The sequence below is a fragment of the Neoarius graeffei genome, chromosome 10, assembly GCF_027579695.1.
Source record: "Neoarius graeffei isolate fNeoGra1 chromosome 10, fNeoGra1.pri, whole genome shotgun sequence".
NCBI lineage: Eukaryota > Metazoa > Chordata > Actinopteri > Siluriformes > Ariidae > Neoarius > Neoarius graeffei.
In genome coordinates this window covers 90948150-90968908 of record NC_083578.1, presented here as the reverse complement: position 1 = coordinate 90968908, position 20759 = coordinate 90948150, and the positions used below count along the sequence as shown (strand labels likewise).

Below are 20759 nucleotides of genomic sequence, written 5' to 3'. Positions count from 1 at the left end.
CTCACTGCACTCTGTCTTCCAGAGAGAGAGAGAGAGAGAGAGAGAGAGAGACAGAGAGAGGATGTTGGAGTTAATCCTCTTTGCTTTTTAAAAGCTCGTCTCACACACTCCTCTTCCACTCTTCCTCTCCTTTCCCTTTTCTCTTTTCTTCTTTTGCATGCTGCCTTTCTTCAACTTCTCTCCTTCTCTTCTTTTAATCCTTTATTTTTTCCTCTCTTTTTCTCTTCCTTTTCTGTCCTCTGTATGTCTGTTGCTTCATTTTCCAACTTTTATTTTTTGTCCTCTGCTCAGTTCTCTTTTCTGTTTCTCATTTGATGCCTGTTCTTCTCTTCTTCTCTTTTTCTTTTCCTGTTTTCTTCCTGCCTTTCCTTTTTCTTCCTCCGTCGTCTGACCATTGTCCTCTATGTTCTCTTTCATTCCTACCTGTCCTCCTTTTTCTTTCCGCCTTTTCCACTCTTTTTCTCTTTTGTCCTTCTTCTCCTTTTCTTATTTTTTATGTTCTTCTTTTTGTTTTGCCTTTTGTATCTTTTCACTTCTTTCCATTTCTGTCTCTCATCATTTTTGAGAAATAATTTTCTTACTTCTTTTTGTTTTTCTATCTTTTCTACCTTTCTGTTTCCTGTATTTGTCCTCTATCTGTCCTTCTTCCTGTCTTCTTCTTATCCCCTATTCCCCCTCTATCCCTCTTTTTACCCCCTCTCTCTCTCTCCATCTCCTCTGTTCTGTGACTCTGATAGACAGATTGCACTCGTTCTCTGCCTGCAGGAATCTGAAAGTTTAATAAAAGCTCAGAGGGACTGCAGATGAAAAGATCAAACACCAGTGCTGATGCGCTTTTATAATGAGTCAGTTGAGTGCAAAAGTTTGTGCGCCCTCAAGACAAATAAATGTTCTCCGCAGCAGTGAGACGTGTGGTGTGTTGGGTTTCACTGGTGTTTCTGAACCTCTGAGCAGCTTCTCGATCCTCTCAGGTGGAATATTTTAGTCCTGCGATGTCTTTTTTCAATAATTTTACCAATACAGCTCAGAAAAATGTCAGTGACGAGTCCTAAAGTTAAGTCAGTATTCCCGTGAACTTCCTGTGTGTACTTCAGACTTCCAAAGCTGCCAGATTTTTCTTGAGTATAAGTGTCTGAGACGAGGTTTTTTACTGGCATCAAGATGACTGCCTTTAAAAACAAACACTCGTCTTTAAACCTGAAAAAAAATCAGGGATAGAAAATACGGACTTAATGAATTCGGAAATTGTGTTTTTTTCCTTTGCTGTAACTTAAAAGCAAGAGACAGTTTTAAAAATGAAAAATAAAAAAGACTAATATGATGATTAACATCGATCAGAGGTCAGAATCGAGCGTAGCTGAGACACGCCTCTGTTGTTGACAAACTCCGCCCAAGAATGCGTAACTCTCATGTAACTTCTGAACAGCGTTTAAGTCTGAGGTCTGAATCCTTAGTGTGCGCTGAACTCAACTATGAATACAGATCTATGTCCCAGTGTGTGTGTGTGTGAGTGTGTGTAAACACCCTGAGGTTGGGGTTTACCAGCTCTTCTCTTCCCCCACCTGCTGCATTATTTATAGTCACAGCCCCCACAATCCAACACACACACACACACACACGCACGCACACACGCACGCACGCACGCACGCACGCACACACACACACACACCACACACACACACACACACACACACACACACACACACACACACACCACACACACTACTTAAAATAAGGAAGAGGAGGCCATGTAACAACATTGTAACAACACTGTACACACACACACACACACACACACACACATGCGTATGTGTGTACAGTCAGACAGTCAGACTGCTGAAGGAGGATTGCTCTCCATCCATTATTCATCTGTCAATTATATCCAGGCTGAGTGCTCTGTGTGTGTGTGTGTGTGTGTGTGTGTGTGTGGAGTGCAGGAAAAGGCCAACTGGAGGGCAGCCATGGTTTTGTGAACAGGAGTGAAGGTGATTTATAAGATAGCCTTTAATCTGGTTTCTCTCTGTGGAAACAGGAAGTCCCAATCCGTACAAAATCCAGACTGAACACTGATGCTGTTTACTGCACACTCCGCTTCATAGCAGGACGCACCAGGGCGGGGGGATATAACAAAAATATCATATCATGATACTAAAAGACATTTCTACGATACACAAATAAATCATTTAACATTAAACAGGAGGAATTTACAAAAAAACTTGTAACATCAGATCTGCTGATTTGGTGATTACAGTCATGTGATTATCTTAACTCGCTTCCTTAGAAACGGCTTCCTGGAAATATGCTAAATATTCATAAAAGCAGTATGTATATGTGAAAGTACAAACAGATCTAAACACACACACACACTCTTGTCTGTAAATGAGTTATTTTACATCTTAGTGCCTGTAAGTACCATCAGCACTGTTGGTTAATTAAGCTAAGTGGATGGATGGATGGATGGATGGATGGATGGATGGATAAAGGGATAGGTGATCAGCCGAAAGGTCAAAGAGATGAATGGATGTTCAGGTTGATGGATGAATAGAGGGTCAGAAGGATGGATGGAAGGTAGATGAATGTTCAGACTGGCATCAGTTGATGGCGAGACCATGGATGGATAGTTATCTATCTGTAAATATAAAATTAAACATAAATAAATTGAGTACACTGAAATACGTCATGTGGAAATCTTTAAACATGCTTGTTTTTAAACTGATATTAAACTGATTGATGGTTTGTAGTTCATTTTCGTTTTTACTCAAATGATGAAAGACAGCGTGCCGAGTTTCCTCTCCCTGTCATCTTCCACTCAACTCTTTAATAATTCATCACGTAATAAAACGGAAGCTACCATGAAGACGAGCATAAATAAATCACATGACCCCTTTCCTTCATACCGTCTGAACTGGAAATGAGATTGAGTTTATTTTATTTTAGCATTTTATTTCATTTTTGGTGTGTGTGTGTGTTTTTTATGTAGAAATGTTTTTATTACAGAGTAGTGAGGGCTTAGCGGTTATTGATCGAAAGGTCGGGAGATCAAATCCCTGAACTCTGCTCCTCTTCTCTGGGTGGCTGACCCTGCGCTCAAATCCCAAATTCTTTTTAAACTGGAATAAGTGTAAAAATAATAATAATCATCATAAAGTATGATACACGTGTATGGATAATAACAATGAAGGCTGTTGAGAATCAATGCATTAACATTGTGTACCATCATACTTCCGTACAAATACTGACATCTGAATAAAATTATTATTATTATTATTATTATTATTATTATTATTAAATGCTGGTAAATATCTTAAGAAATAAACTTCTCTATAAATGTTAAAAATGAAGAACAACGCTCCTCAGGCATGTTTAACATGATAAAATTTTAATTTTAGTTTCCAACCAGCATTTTCCAGTGCTTCCTTTTAACTGCTTTTGACTCCGCCCCCTTTGTGTACCATTGACCAATCACTGTCAGTGTCAACGTGGTGTGTTCTTTTGCAGCATAGCCTGAGGCTACGTTAAAGCTCAAGAGACCCAACACACACACACACACACACACACACACACCCCAGGAGGCTAAACTCAATTTCATGCCCACCTGCTACAGCTCACACAGGCAGTAGAATTATTTCAAACCCTACAGCAATAAAATGAAATATATAAATATATCTGATTATTAAACTGTTTGAATCGAGGACGAGCCGCGAGGACAAAGGAAGTGGGTCAAGGTGATTTTAATGAGGATTTGTCAAAAAATGTAGGACAAAAAAGGGAGAAAAAAAGATAGAATCTATTTGTGTTTCTGTGTCATTTGTTTGATGTTGCAGGATGAAACAGATTTTGTAAAGGGTTGCCAGATCCTCACTTCTCAATCCTTGTACAACACTGTGTTCAAAGTTCAACATCATGACTATCACTGAGAAATCGACTGTAATATTTGCATGACTGTATTGTCATGTTTGCACTAAAACAAAAACACTCAACGCAACACACGATACACAACAATGCAATAATCCACCAAAGATCTGGCAACCTGTGTGCATTTATCACACACAATACGCAACACATGAAATAACTGAACATATGTTAGAGCTGCCACCTCCTATAGACCGCCACGGACAGTGTTTTCATTTACTCTCTCTCTCTCTCTCTCTCTCTCTCTCTCTCTCTCTCTCTCTCTCTCGCTCTCATATTGGTCACAAGCTGCATGAATACTGTGACAGTGAATTATGTGACCAATAAATACTGTTAAGACGTGACTGTGAGAATGAAGTGAAAATGGCAAATAACATGAGAAAATAATCCTGTTTCAACACCTGTCCTAAAGAGAAAGGAAATATTGTACAGGCTTTCTGTTGGGATGATAGATAGATAGATAGATAGATAGACAGATAGATAGATAGATAGATAGATAGATAGATAGATAGATAGATAGATAGATAGATAGATAGAACTATATGAAAGAGAAAGATACACTGTATAAGAGAAAAACTGAAATAATCTCCCTAAAAATAATTATAGTAGTAAAAGAGCCGTTCAGAAATTGATCAGAGACTGAACTGTCATGTTGTCTGTTGTTGCCCAAATGAGGATGGGTTCCCTTTTGAGTCTGGTTCCTCTCGAGGTTTCTTCCTCATGTCGTCTGAGGGAGTTTTTCCTGCCACCGTCGCCACAGGCTTCATCATTGGGGATAGATTAGGGATAAAATTAGCTCATGTTTTAAGTCGTTCAAATTCTGTAAAGCTGCTTTGCGACAGTGTTTATTGTTAAAAGCGCGATACAAATAAACTTGACTTGACTTGAACTGGATAAAGAAAAAAGAAAAAAACAGTGAAGGAGAGCACGATAAAGATATGTCAGGAATGAGGGTGAAGTGGAGAAAATAAGATGAGGTAATGAAAGGGAAAAAAAGTCAGGAGATACTTTTCTTGGGGCAAATTTGATTGGATACGACACTTTAACACATAAACCAGATACATGCGATGTGGGGCGGCACGGTGGTGTAGTGGTTAGCGCTGTCGCCTCACAGCAAGAAGGTCCGGGTTCGAGCCCCGTGGCCGGCGAGGGCCTTTCTGTGTGGAGTTTGCATGTTCTCCCCGTGTCCGCGTGGGTTTCCTCCGGGTGCTCCGGTTTCCCCCACAGTCCAAAGACATGCAGGTTAGGTTAACTGGTGACTCTAAATTGAGCGTAGGTGTGAATGTGAGTGTGAATGGTTGTCTGTGTCTATGTGTCAGCCCTGTGATGACCTGGCGACTTGTCCAGGGTGTACCCCGCCTTTCGCCCGTAGTCAGCTGGGATAGGCTCCAGCTTGCCTGCGACCCTGTAGAACAGGATAAAGCGGCTAGAGATAATGAGATGAGATGAGACATGCGATGTGAGTGGTAAGATCGCGGCCAGATGGCTTCACTCTGACAAGCTCTCCAGATTTTATATAGAGCTCAGAGGGTTTCAGCATTAGAGCTGTGTTACTTCCACCTACGGTGAAGCCACGTGTATTCCTGGTATTGTAAATTAATGCGCCCTCTGCTGTCTAAACAACGCAATTATAGCTCAGAAAAACTAAGAGATTACACAACCTGACAATAATCACAATTTATTTTTTATTTTGTTGATTCAAATCGTCTTAGATTTGTATCACGATTTATCATCACACGATATGATACACGATATTACCTGTGTGTGTGTTCAGTACAGATGTGTGTATAGAGGACATGAATATTGATGGAAATAAAGCGCATTCATTTGCTGCATCAATCACTTGAGATTGAGTCGGGCTGCAGCGGTGAGCAGCAGGTTTTGTTTCAGTTCTGTGTTTCTGCTCAGCTGTTACAGAAGTCATTGCATCAGAATTCCTAGTTCCAAGTCAGCGTCTGGTGCTTGTGATGAACTCGTCATGTTGAGTTTTATGTCGAAGATGTTTTGACACTTGTATTGTACAAAGATTCTGTAGTTCATCCTCTCGATATTTTCACATCACGGTTTGGAGTCGGCTTTACTTTGATCATTAATCCAGGCGATGTTCATCCAGGTTACTGTTTGTTACAGTGAGAACGTACAGTACACTATGATGACCTCACATACTTTCATCTGCTCTCAGATGTTGGTATTGGGGCATTTTTACATCCCTAGTCTTAAATATATGACCCCTTTTGAAAAAATATATAATTATTTTCTTATTTGATAATAATAATAACAATCAAAATGAAATCCCTGTTGCAGTGTTTTAGCATTCAGCGTTACTCAGAGCTAATTAGCACAATAACATTATTCTAAATGTAACAGAGTCCAAATAACACACACAGATGGTACAGCATACACCCCGGAGAGGGTGAGAGGTGGGGGTGGTGATGTAAAGACACAGACAGAAAGGAGAGACGGAGAGATGGAGAGGTGTGGTAACAGGATTGAGACTTTTGTGGTTTTAATAGAGTCAGAAGAAAATATTAGGTTTGTGTTTACTGTAATGCAGTTTGAGGTTTTCCTGTTTACTGAGCTTCATAGTGAACAATTTATCTGTCTGTCTGTCTGTCTGTCTGTCTGTCTTTCTCCATCAGCCTAAATGAAGTACGTATTTACGTCCACTGATTGACGGACTGTCCATTATCATTTTAATTTCCATTTTCATTCTTGTTGCGTTGTTGAAATGTGTTTCTCATTCGAACACAGCTATAAAAACTCACACTGTAATTAAACTCAGTGTTCAAACAATTCATCTGTGAGCTCGTTATCATCCCTGCATGCCTGAATCTCATGGCACAGATTAATTAGTGCCAATCAAATCAGAAAATGCTGCTGCTGCAGTAAAATCGTCACATTCAACAATTTCCTGATGATTCTATATACTTGTGTTACTTGGATATTTTTTCTGACTGCATTAAAATAAAATAATAAGAACAACAATAATCCATTACAGGAAATCACTAATACTATTCTATATTTAATACACTGCACAGTGCTAATGATTCCCCGAGTGCGAATAAACAGGAAATAGGGACGAGGGAATAATGTGATGCTGGTCTCTGATTGGCTGGTGTGTTTATGCCTCTGTTGCTTTGAGATCTGCAATCTTCCACGGAACCACGATGACTTTATTATGATGTTGTTGTTTTGTTTTTGTTTTTTTCTGTGCAGCGTGTGTACTATAAACAGCAGCTTTACTTTTGTATTTGATTTTTTTAAAGCAAAACTTGTTTCTTTCATCCATGAATAGATTATTTTAGTATCTTAGTTTAATATAAATTCATGCTGATATAATAATTTTTATAATAATACAACCCCGATTCCAAAAAAGTTGGGACAAAGTACAAATTGTAAATAAAAACAGAATGCAATAATGTGGAAGTTTCAAAATTCCATATTTTATTCAGAATAGAACATAGATGACATATCAAATGTTTAAACTGAGACAATGTATCATTTAAAGAGAAAAATTAGGTGATTTTAAATTTCATGACAACAACACATCTCAAAAAAGTTGGGACAAGGCCATGTTTACCACTGTGAGACATCCCCTTTTCTCTTTACAACAGTCTGTAAACGTCTGGGGACTGAGGAGACAAGTTGCTCAAGTTTAGGGAGAGGAATGTTAACCCATTCTTGTCTAATGTAGGATTCTAGTTGCTCAACTGTCTTAGGTCTTTTTTGTCGTATCTTCTGTTTTATGATGCGCCAAATGTTTTCTATGGGTGAAAGATCTGGACGGCAGGCTGGCCAGTTCAGTACCCGGACCCTTCTTCTACGCAGCCATGATGCTGTAATTGATTCAGTATGTGGTTTGGCATTGTCATGTTGGAAAATGCAAGGTCTTCCCTGAAAGAGACGTCGTCTGGATGGGAGCATATGTTGCTCTAGAACCTGGATATACCTTTCAGCATTGATGGTGTCTTTCCAGATGTGTAAGCTGCCCATGCCACACGCACTAATGCAACCCCATACCATCAGAGATGCAGGCTTCTGAACTGAGCGCTGATAACAACTCAGGTCGTCCTTCTCCTCTTTAGTCCGAATGACACGGCATCCCTGATTTCCATAAAGAACTTCACATTTTGATTCGTCTGACCACGGAACAGTTTTCCACTTTGCCACAGTCCATTTTAAATGAGCCTTGGCCCAGAGAAGACGTCTGCGCTTCTGGATCATGTTTAGATACGGCTTCTTCTTCTTTGAACTATAGAGTTTTAGCTGGCAACGGCGGATGGCACGGTGAATTGTGTTCACAGATAATGTTCTCTGGAAATATTCTTGAGCCCATTTTGTGATTTCCAATACAGAAGCATGCCTGTATGTGATGCAGTGCCGTCTAAGGGCTGAAAGATAAAGAAAAGCAGATGGAGGGAGTACAAATGTTCATTAAAGTTTCTTAAGAAAAGGAATATTTGTTATTAACGTTTTAATTTTTAATAAAATGAATATTTCAGTTAATAAGTTATTATATTTCACTCCAACCTTTACAAATGTGGTAAATAATTATTGTTGGTTATTAAGAAAACAAAACGAATATTTAAGCTGATAAAGTAAATTGAATTGTGAATCTAACACTGTGAATCGAATTGAACCGAATCATGATGTGGGTGTATTGTTACATCCCTAACTCTAACATAATGTTATATTGTTCAAGAGTAAATTTCTAACCTACCTCACTTTTATACAAATGTATTGTTTATGTAGCTACACAAAATTGTTGTCAGTTTTAAAGTGTATAAGTTATGTGTATAAGTTATAAAGTGTAAAATTATCCTGTAAAGTTACAAAATGATATGCAAATTTATGGCTATGCTATAGTAATAAAGTTCTAGCTGAAGGTATTGTGTAATGTTATGAAGTTAGAAGGTTGAAAAGTTATAGTTACAGAGTTACATTTAGTTGTAGGTTTAAAGTTGTATTTCTAGTTAAATTTATGGCTAAGTTTTTATAGGGTTCTACTGAAAGTAGTAAAAAAAATCATTTTAGGCCTAAAGTTATATATTATAGTACATAACAATGTTACAGCTAGTCCTAGGGTTCAACTGTAAAATGGATTTTAATTCATAATAGAAAGATATATAGGTTTAACGTAAAATTGTATTATTTATAGCTATAATTTAAGCTATAATGTAATAGCAACAGTTATAATTTTACTATAATTATAAAGTTATATCATGAAATTGTAAAGTTGTGGTGTAACTTTATCAAGTTATAGCTACATTTCTAAAGTTATAGCTAACATTAAAGAGTTATAGTATACAGATAATCAACATGACAGCTTTGTAAAAATGCTAAACATACAAAGGCCATAGTGTAAAGTCGCTTGGGAGTTTGTTTAGGGTTGATTTCTACAGAAAGATTCCTCTCACACACACATGCTGTGAGGTCTAATTCCTGCCCATGGTGTGGGATTAGTAGCTGTCGTCTCTGATGGAGGTTGTTTAGGATCAGCGCTCATCTGTGTTCGGTGTCTGATCTCTCCAAGTGGACTCGACTCTCAGCCAATAAGAAAACATCACTTCAAACATATATTAGTGAAAAATGAAGTTTTTGTGAGATCTCGTGTTCTTGGTGGTGTGGGTGTGTGTGTGTGTGTGTGTGTGTGTGTGTGTGTGTGTGTGTGTGTGTGTGTGTGTGACATGCAGTTGCAAAGCTCAGAGCTAAGTGCGGGAATGTAGCAGTGATCAGATTATAACCCATTTCCCCGTGTGATTCAATCAGTGCACATCCGGCTGGCCTCATCTTCACCTGGACTTGTATTACAATGGGACGATATTGTTACTGGGAGAACGTCTGTCTCCGTTCATGGAGTTTTCAAAATGTTTAAGTGAATTGTGTGAATTAAGCTATTCCGTGAGCTGCGGTTCTGCTGAATCACAATGTTTTGATGAATCGGTTTCAGTTTCCAGTTTCTGTTGTGTGTGTTTTTGTTTGTATGTTTGATGTTTTGTTTTTTATTTAAACATTAACTTTAGAATTGTACACAGCGACAGTTAATTATGCGCACAACTTAATGATAAGAAGAATAAAGATACTATATACTATGAGGTCATGAAGTTTTCGTGTGTGTGTGGGGGGGGGTTGTAGGCTTTTTAATCACACTTATTATTCACTATTTTTGAAATTCTAATTTATAAAATAATACCAGTTTTTTTTTTGTTAATCCAATGTGGTCTCTTGTAAAGACATGCACTTCAAAGGGGTGATATTATTATTATTATTATTATTATTCATTAATTAATAGAAATTAATAGACTTAATAGAGATAGGGTTTGGCTGTAAAATGAATTTTACTATGAATCATAGTAGAAAGATATAGAGGTTTAATGTAAAATTATATAATTTATAGCTATAATTTAAGCTATAATGTTACAGCAACAGTTATAAAGTTCATCTCATCTCATTATCTGTAGCCGCTTTATCCTGTTCTACAGGGTCGCAGGCAAGCTGGAGCCTATCCCAGCTGACTACGGGTGAAAGGCGGGGTTCACCCTGGACAAGTCGCCAGGTCATCACAGGGCTGACACATAGACACAGACAACCATTCACACTCACATTCACACCTACGCTCAATTTAGAGTCACCAGTTAACCTAACCTGCATGTCTTTGGACTGTGGGGGAAACCGGAGCACCCGGAGGAAACCCACGCGGACACGGGGAGAACATGCAAACTCCGCACAGAAAGGCCCTCGCCGGCCACGGGGCTTGAACCCAGAACCTTCTTGCTGTGAGGCGACAGCGCTAACCACTACACCACTGTGCCGCCCAGTTATAAAGTTATACCATGAAATTTTAAAGTTGTAGTGCCATTTTATAGAGTTATAGCTACATTTCTAATGTTATAGCTAACATTAAAGACTTATAGTGTACAGATTAGCAACATGCCGGCTTTCTATACAAAGGTCATAGTGTAAAGATGCTTTGGAGTTTGTTTAGGGTCAATTTCTACAGAAAGATTCCTCACACACACACGTTGTGAGATCTAATTCTTACCTGTGGTGTGGAATTAGTAGCTGAGATATTTGCAGATTTAATTTTGCCCTCGAATGACATTCCAAAGTGTGTGTGAATGTATTTACAGCCAAAACATGAACTTCAGCGTGAAGTATTATAGTTACATTAAACCGTCAGATGGTGGCGCTGGATTTAATACTGCTCCTTACTCAAGCCGAGATTACGCAGGAAAAATGTCAGAATCGAGTGTAACCGAGACGCACCTCTGTTTTAGATAAACTCCTCTTTGTGTGTAACTCCTCCCATAACAGCACCCGAAGTCTGTAGTTACATCTGAGGCCTGAATACTGATGCTCGTAATTTCTGGATTAAGTCAAGTCAACTTTATTGTCAAATATGCTATACATGCTCGACATACAGCACAGATGAAATTTCAGTCCTCTCTGACCCACGGTGCAAACAGGCAATTCAATAAATAAAAATAAAAATACAAACCTGATTCCAAAAAAGTTGGGACAAAGTACAAACTGTAAATAAAAACGGAATGCAATAATTTACAAATCTCAAAAACTGATATTGTATTCACAATAGAACATAGACAACATATCAAATGTCGAAAGTGAGACATTTTGAAATTTCATGCCAAATATTGGCTCATTTGAAATTTCATGACAGCAACACATCTCAAAAAAGTTGGGACAGGGGCAATAAGAGGCTGGAAAAGTTAAAGGTACAAAAAAGGAACAGCTGGAGGACCAAATTGCAACTCATTAGGTCAATTGGCAATAGGTCATTAACATGACTGGGTATAAAAAGAGCATCTTGGAGTGGCAGCAGCTCTCAGAAGTAAAGATGGGAAGAGGATCACCAATCCCCCTAATTCTGCACCGACAAATAGTGGAGCAATATCAGAAAGGAGTTCGACAGTGTAAAATTGCAAAGAGTTTGAACATATCATCATCTACAGTGCATAATATCATCAAAAGATTCAGAGAATCTGGAAGAATCTCTGTGCATAAGGGTCAAGGCCGGAAAACCATACTGGGTGCCCGTGATCTTCGGGCCCTTAGACGGCACTGCATCACATACAGGCATGCTTCTGTATTGGAAATCACAAAATGGGCTCAGGAATATTTCCAGAGAACATTATCTGTGAACACAATTCACCGTGCCATCCACCGTTGCCAGCTAAAACTCTATAGTTCAAAGAAGAAGCCGTATCTAAACATGATCCAGAAGCGCAGACGTCTTCTCTGGGCCAAGGCTCATTTAAAATGGACTGTGGCAAAGTGGAAAACTGTTCTGTGGTCAGACGAATCAAAATGTGAAGTTCTTTATGGAAATCAGGGACGCCGTGTCATTCGGACTAAAGAGGAGAAGGATGACCCGAGTTGTTATCAGCGCTCAGTTCAGAAGCCTGCATCTCTGATGGTATGGGGTTGCATTAGTGCGTGTGGCATGGGCAGCTTACACATCTGGAAAGACACCATCAATGCTGAAAGGTATATCCAGGTTCTAGAGCAACATATGCTCCCATCCAGACGACGTCTCTTTCAGGGAAGACCTTGCATTTTCCAACATGACAATGCCAAACCACATACTGCATCAATTACAGCATCATGGCTGCGTAGAAGAAGGGTCCGGGTACTGAACTGGCCAGCCTGCAGTCCAGATCTTTTACCCATAGAAAACATTTGGCGCATCATAAAACGGAAGATACGACAAAAAAGACCTAAGACAGTTGAGCAACTAGAATCCTACATTAGACAAGAATGGGTTAACATTCCTATCCCTAAACTTGAGCAACTTGTCTCCTCAGTCCCCAGACGTTTACAGACTGTTGTAAAGAGAAAAGGGGATGTCTCACAGTGGGAAACATGGCCTTGTCCCAACTTTTTTGAGATGTGTTGTTGTCATGAAATTTAAAATCACCTAATTTTTCTCTTTAAATGATACATTTTCTCAGTTTAAATATTTGATATGTCATCTATGTTCTATTCTGAATAAAATATGGAATTTTGAAACTTCCACATCATTGCATTCCGTTTTTATTTACAATTTGTACTTTGTCCCAACTTTTTTGGAATCGGGGTTGTAGAATAATTGAAATAAACAATACAAACAGTATAAACACTCTAGATAAGAACTAGACATAGACTAAACACTTTATATATATATATATATATATATATACACACACACATACACATAATTAGGAGAGGAGCAAATAAACAGTCAAGGGCACTAAGTAAATTTTCACTGCGTGTGATTTACATTCTTCCAAGAATTTAATGCTGGATTTTCAGATGATCTGTTTTCAGGGTTTTAATTTTTATTTATTTATTTAATGTTATCCATTTTTAAAAATTGTTATCCCTTCTTACTTCAGGGATGAGAGTTTTCTGCTTTTCGGCGGATTTCCGCTTTTTCTGAGTAAAAAACAAACTTTTTATATTATGCCAAATCTGTTGAGAATTTTTTTTATTAATTTCGGGGGGTTGGGGTATGTTCCTTCATGCTGTTCAAACTTAATTAACTCCAACGATGTTTACACATTATTTGTAAGTCGCCATCTTTAGTCTCGTTTAATCTCGTTGAATGTGATGTCAAATTCGTGTTATCTGCATTGTTATTGGTCAAAACATCGATGTCGAGACCATAATAGCCAATCAAAACAGTTTTTACAAAAACACCCACATCCGCTTTCTTTTATCAAAACTTACACATGTTCGTGAGCTGCATAATAATGTGTTCCTCTAATTGGCGTTTTTTCTCAAGATGCTGAATACTATTGACAAGCGAGATGAAGCGAAGGTACGTGAAATTGATGCTGGGATAAAAAACAAGTTTATCAAAGCAAAAGGAAAGCGAGAGAGGAGTGTGAGAGAGCAGAAGAGAGCCAGGTTAGAGCATGTAAAAACAGGAGGCGCTGGCTAATGAAAGAAAAAGGAAAAAAGAGAGGACTGATGAGCTTTTGGCTTTGGCCAAGAAGCTGAAGAAGAATTCTAAATGATAAAATGAAAATTTGTTTCAAAAATAACTGGGAACTGTAAACAACTTTTAACTGTAAAAAGTGTAAATAGACATTTTCCTTTTGAAGAAAACATACAAGTGATGTGGACAGTAAGATAAAGACAGTCCCCATAAAATGCGCATTTGTTTGATTCAGTACACTGAATATATGATAATTTGAATTATAGCTGACAGTGTTTAACTGTATAACTTTAAAGTTTAAACAGACATTGTGAAGAAATCATATACAAGTAATGTGGACATTAGGAAAAGGTCAGTTTCCATAAGATATTAATGTTTTTATTTAATTCAATATATTGAATATATGAAAATGTGAATTATTAATGGAACTGTAAATAACTATGAATTTTAATGGACATTTTTTAGAAAAACAAGTGATGTTGACAATGAGTAATAACCAGTCCCCATAAAATGTAGATATTATTTTGAATTAATGCAATACACACATATTGATTTTGATACATATTGTTCTATATAATAGTGTTTTTATTTCAATAAGTATGAAAATAGGCATCGGGGCGGCACGGTGGTGTAGTGGTTAGCGCTGTCGCCTCACAGCAAGAAGGTCCTGGGTTCGAGCCCCGGGGCCGGCGAGGGCCTTTCTGTGCGGAGTTTGCATGTTCTCCCCGTGTCCGCGTGGGTTTCCTCCGGGTGCTCCGGTTTCCCCCACAGTCCAAAGACATGCAGGTTAGGTTAACTGGTGACTCTAAATTGACCGTAGGTGTGAATGTGAGTGTGAATGGTTGTCTGTGTCTATGTGTCAGCCCTGTGATGACCTGGCGACTTGTCCAGGGTGTACCCCGCCTTTCGCCCGTAGTCAGCTGGGATAGGCTCCAGCTTGCCTGCGACCCTGTAGAAGGATAAAGCGGCTAGAGATAATGAGATGAGATGAGATAGGCATCAGGTGTTTTCATTAACTACAGCTCAGATTGCAGGAAATAGGGTGTGTAAGGTCTCATTTTGAAAAAAATTTCATGGGGGTGTCTCCCCCCCGATCCCCTCTTATTACTTTGGGCGCCTTCAGGACATTTTACAGATTTCCTGCTTTTTTCATCAGGACCCACTCTCATCCCTGTTACTTACCATTTTTTTATATAATTTCAGGACATTGTATTGTTGGTGTCAGTATCGTATGTTTATTATCGTTCCAGGACTAATCCCCAGCAGTATTTATCAGCGGGAGTCACAGAGTGCAGCGATTTTCCACCATCACTCCGTTTGTATTTCACCTCTTTTTTTTCCTTCAGAGAAACTCAAGGTCGTGTTCATCCTTCCGTCGTCTTCTTCTTATCGAGGCCAGGCAGCTTCTCCTCTGGGATTGATCTCTCTTTCTCTCTCTCTCTCTCTGCCAAACCGCTTTATTTATTCATTCACCTTCTCAAATCCAGAGATTCGCCTTCACTGTCAGCGTCTTCATCCCTTTCCCGGAGAACGGAAATTGCTCCCATTAGCAGCTCACTGTGCTTCGCTTTCAGATAGGTCAAAGTGAAACAAAAGGCTAATGGTGATGTCACATGATCAAATTAGCAAAAACACCTAAAACATTTTTAGCTGATTAATGAAGTGAGACTCATAAACATGTGTTAACATTCATACAGATATTGTGTGATAACTTTATAAGATCTGTGCTACGTTTAATTCAGCATATCTGCGTCATCATTCGGTTGCTGGTTGCTGCTGCGTGTTTCTACACTCAGCACTCAGATTGATGGCCTGTCTTAGTGTGATTGACGCAGCACTTAGCGTAGCGTTTATGAAGCAGGACGCTCGTATGTCACGACTAATGCAAGCTAATGTATTGTCATGTGTAAATAATCCCAGTTTAGAAAGAAGCTAGCTACTGTTCGGCTAATGTTAATTAAAAACAGGAGCCAAGTTTAAAACTAATATTAGACATTAATTAAAGTAATGAATATATTATTAATCAAAAGTATTATTTTAGTACTTTGCATTACGTATTATACGACATAACGGAGCTGGGCAAAATGAGGATATAATCACTTCCTCATGATAAATTATGTCACAATATGTTTTTCTGAGATATTGTGATCTTTTTATGATTTAAAAAAAAAATTGGTAGCTGATTTTAAGTGTTAAATATTTATATTTATGTACTTACATAATATTTTTATACAGCATAATGTATATATCACCTAGATATTTTTATTTATATATTTTATACAGTTGTGTTCAAAATAATAGCAGTGTGTTTAAAAACGTGAGTAAAGCTTAAAATCCTTATAATAGTTTTTATTTCCATGCATTGGGAACACTGCACATTATATTCTACATCAAAACATGAAGAAAAATGTATCAATATTTTAATTACTTTACAGAAAATGAAGAAAAATGAACATTGGGCTGTTCAAAAAAATAGCAGTGTCTGCATTTTTCATTACAAACTCCAAATATTTACTGTATAAACTGAAAAAATCTTAAGGATTTAGTATTCCTGTGAATCACTAAACTAATATTTAGTTGTATAACCACGGTTTCTGACAACTTCTGGCACCTGTGAACAGGTATTCCAGCCCAGGAGGATTTGACAACATTCCACAATTCCTCTGCATTTCTTGGTTTTGCCTCAGAAACAGCATTTCTGATGTCGCCCCACAAGTTTTCTATCGGATTAAGGTCCGGGGATTGGGCTGGCCACTCCATAACTTTCATTTTGTTGGTCTTGAACCCTGATGCTGCTCGCTTACTGGTGTGTTTGGGGTCGTTGTCTTGTTGAAACACCCATTTCAAGGGCATTTCCTCTTCAGCATAAGGCAACATGACCTCCTCAAGTATTCTGATATATGCAAACTGATCCATGATCCCTGGTATGCGATAAATGGGCCCAACATCATAGTAAGAGAAACATTCCCATATCATGATGCTTGCACCACCATGCTTCACTGTCTTCAGAGTGGACTGTGGCTTGAATTCAGTGTTTGGGGGTCGTCTGAAAAACTGTCTGCGGCTCTTGGACCCAAAAAGAACAATTTTACTTTCGTCAGTCCACAAAATGTTTTTCCATTTCTCTTTAGGCCAGTCGATGTGTTCTTTGGCAAATTGTATCCTCTTCAGCACGTCTCTTTTTTAACAGTGGAACTTTGCGGGGGCTTCTTGCCGATAGATTAGCTTCACACAGGCATCTTCTAATCGTCACAGTACTCACAGGTAACTTCAGAATGTCTTTGATCACCCTGGAGCTGATCATTGGCTGAGTCTTTGCCATTCTGGCTATTCTTCGATCCATTCGAATGGTAGTCTTCTGTTTTCTTCCACGTCTCTCTGGCTTTGCTGTCCATTTTAAAGCACTGGAGATCATTTTAGCCGAGCAGCCCATCATTTTCTGCACTTCTTTACAGTATACGTTTTACCTCTCCAATCAACGTTTTAATCAAAGCACGCTGTTCTTCTGAACAATGTCTGGAACGACCCATGTTTCTCAGGTTTTCAGAGAGAAATGGATGTACAACATGTGCTGGCTTCATCCTTAAATTAGGGCCACCTGATTGACATCTGTTTTTTCACAGAATGAATGACCTCACTAATTAAACTCCACACTGCTATTATTTTGAACACGTCCCTTTCACTTAATTATTAGATTACACAGACTCAGGAGCATGCATATCATGAATGTTGGGTCTGTTGGTTTTCTATGACTCTACTACAACTACTGGTAAATTATTTGCCATGTAGTAATATAATTTCTACCAAAAACAGTGATTGATCTGGTTAGTCGTGTTGGACTGCTATTATTTTGAACACAAGTGTATATATAATTTTATATCTAGTAAAAATTATTTGATTGAAACATATATATATATATATATATATATATATATATATATATATATATATATATATATATATATACAAAATTAAAATGATGTAATGTTTTGTAATTTAAAAATACAACTTTTTTAAATATATAAAAAATTAAATATTATTATTTTTTGGAAATATTAAATATTTTTTTTTCTCTGGCAGTTTGTCAGAAAGCCAATATAGAAGAAGAAGAAGAAGAAGAAGAAGAAGAAGAAGAAGAAGAAGAAACCTTTATTCGTCACATGCACACTTCAAGCACAGTGAAATTCATCCTCTGCATTTAACCCATCTGAAGCAGTGAACACACACACACACCCAGAGCAGTGGGCAGCCACACCAGAGCGCCCGGGGAGCAGTCAGGGGTTCGGTACCTCGCTTACGGGCACCTCAGCCCAAGGCCGCCCCACGTCAACCTAACTGCATGTCTTTGGACTGTGGGGGAAACCGGAGCACCCGGAGGAAACCCACGCGGACACGGGGAGAACATGCAAACTCCACAGAAAGGCCCCCGCTGGCCGCGAACCCAGAACCTTCTTGCTGTGAGGCGACAGTGCTGACCACTACACCACCGTGCCGCCCTAATATATCATGATACGTATAACGTGTATCGTAGAAATGTTTTTGGGAGTGTTATATGATATTTTTTATCATATTGCTTCATCTCTATGACAAAATAGTTTACAAAGTCTTAAGTAGTTTGCTTGTAAAAAAAAAATTTCCCATCTACACCGAAGAGGATAACCAGCTACAGTGTTTAGCTAACATCAGGGAAGTTAAGTTTTGTTTTGATCTCTAGTTACGTGAGCATATTGGTGAATTATAACCAGTGTTTACTGTTATACAGGACATCAAGCCATTTATATGGTGAGCAAACTATTTAGTACTTTGTTTGCGTATGCCAGACTGGAACGTAGCTCATGAAGGATCTAGAACAGTCACTATGTCACGATGTCATCATTTCCTCCAAAAGCTGCTCGCCTTTTTCTGCCTCCAGTGTCCAGGTTGAGATTAATGGTCTGTGCTAGCGTTATTGACACAGCAGTTAGCTTTATTGTTCATGAGTTACTGGGTTCATATGTCCTCACTGATGCTCGCTAAACGCTAATGGCACACTGAACACTGCACCTGTCCTGCTGCACATTTCCTCGGTGACAGAACTGAAGGGAGCCACGTTTCCCCTCAGGGCTGTGAAGCTTTTTACCTGCACGATCAAACGAGCACTGCAGATAGCATCATATGGGCTGTCAGCCAAAATTAGCATAGCGTTAGAGCTCTCATGTACTGCCTGAAAGTACTCTGTGTGTGTGTGTGTGTGTGTGTGTGTGTGTGTGTGTGTGTGTGTGTGTGTGTGTGTGTGTGTGTGAGATGGCTTGATGAAATGTGAGCTCTGGAGAGTGCTGAGCAGTGCTGCTTCTCAAACTGTGGCTCTACTGATTACCTCTAGCCTTATTAATCTCTGAATCCTGAACACCAAACAATCAAATTGTCTTTACTGATGAATTCAACATTAATTTGTAGGGTTGATAGAGCAGTATCATGTTTTGTGTTTATTCTGGGTTTAGACAGAGCAGCGTGGTGAGTTTTGGGTATAGACAGAGCAGTGTGGTGAGTTTTGGGTTTAGACAGAGCAGTGTGGTGGGTTTTGGGTTTAGACAGAGCAGCGTGGTGAGTTTTGGGTTTAGACAGAGCAGTGTGGTGAGTTTTGGGTTTAGACAGAGCAGTATGGTGGGTTTTGGGTTTAGACAGAGCAGCGTGGTGAGTTTTGGGTATAGACAGAGCAGTGTGGTGAGTTTTGGGTTTAGACAGAGCAGTGTGGTGAGTTTTGGGTTTAGACAGAGCAGTATGGTGGATTTTGGGTTTAGACAGAGCAGTATGGTGAGTTTTGGGTTTAGACAGAGCAGCGTGGTGTGTTTTGGGTTTAGACAGAGCAGTATGGTGAGTTTTGGGTTTAGACAGAGCAGCGTGGTGTGTTTTGGGTTTAGACAGAGCAGTATGGTGAGTTTTGGGTTTAGACAGAGCAGCGTGGTGAGTTTTGGGTATAGACAGAGCAGTGTGGTGAGTTTTGGGTTTAGACAGAGCAGTGTGGTGAGTTTTGGGTTTAGACAGAGCAGTATGGTGGATTTTGGGTTTAGACAGAGCAGTATGGTGAGTTTTGGGTTTAGACAGAGCAGCGTGGTGTGTTTTGGGTTTAGACAGAGCAGTATGGTGAGTTTTGGGTTTAGACAGAGCAGCGTGGTGTGTTTTGGGTTTAGACAGAGCAGTATGGTGAGTTTTGGGTTTAGACAGAGCAGCGTGGTGTGTTTTGGGTTTAGACAGAGCAGTATGGTGAGTTTTGGGTTTAGACAGAGCAGCGTGGTGTGTTTTGGGTTTAGACAGAGCAGTATGGTGAGTTTTGGGTTTAGACAGAGCAGTGTGGTGAGTTTTGGGTTTAGACAGAGCAGCGTGGTGAGTTTTGGGTTTAGACAGAGCAGTGTGGTGTGTTTGGGGTTTAGACAGAGCAGTGTGGTGAGTTTTGGGTTTAGACAGAGCAGTGTGGTGAGTTTTGGGTTTAGACAGAGCAGCTTGTTGAGTTTTGGGTTTAGACGGAGCAGTGTGGTGTGTTTTGGGTTTAGACAGAGCAGTATGGTGAGTTTTGGGTTTAGACAGAGCAATATGGTGGGTTTTTGGTTTAGACAGAGCAGGTTGGTGAGTTTTGGGTTTAGACGGAGCAGTGTGGGGTGTTTTGTGTTTAGACAGAGCAGTGTCGTGAGTTTTGGGTTTAGACAGAGCAGCTTGTTGAGTTTTGGGTTTAGACGGAGCAGTGTGGTGTGTTTGGGGTTTAGACAGAGCAGTGTCGTGAGTTTTTGGTTTAGACAGAGCAGTGTGGTGAGTTTTGGGTTTAGACAGAGCAGCTTGGTGAGTTTTTGGTTTAGACAGAGCAGTGTGGTGAGTTTTGGGTTTAGACAGAGCAGCTTGGTGAGTTTTGGGTTTAGACAGAGCAGTGTGGTGTGTA

The 20759-nt window shown here is 39.1% G+C and overlaps 1 protein-coding gene and 1 long non-coding RNA gene across 2 annotated transcripts in view; one reads left to right on the top strand and one right to left on the bottom strand.

The window, feature by feature from the left end:
- Window positions 1-20759, top strand: part of xpr1a (xenotropic and polytropic retrovirus receptor 1a) — a 151350-nt gene that overhangs the window by 16088 nt on the left and 114503 nt on the right. The gene's annotated exons all lie outside the window — the stretch shown is intronic.
- Window positions 1987-20759, bottom strand: part of LOC132893461 (uncharacterized) — a 113403-nt gene continuing 94630 nt past the window's right edge. The window contains exon 2 of the long non-coding RNA XR_009655561.1: window positions 1987-2629. This is a non-coding gene — a long non-coding RNA (uncharacterized LOC132893461). The remainder of the gene's footprint in view (window positions 2630-20759) is intronic.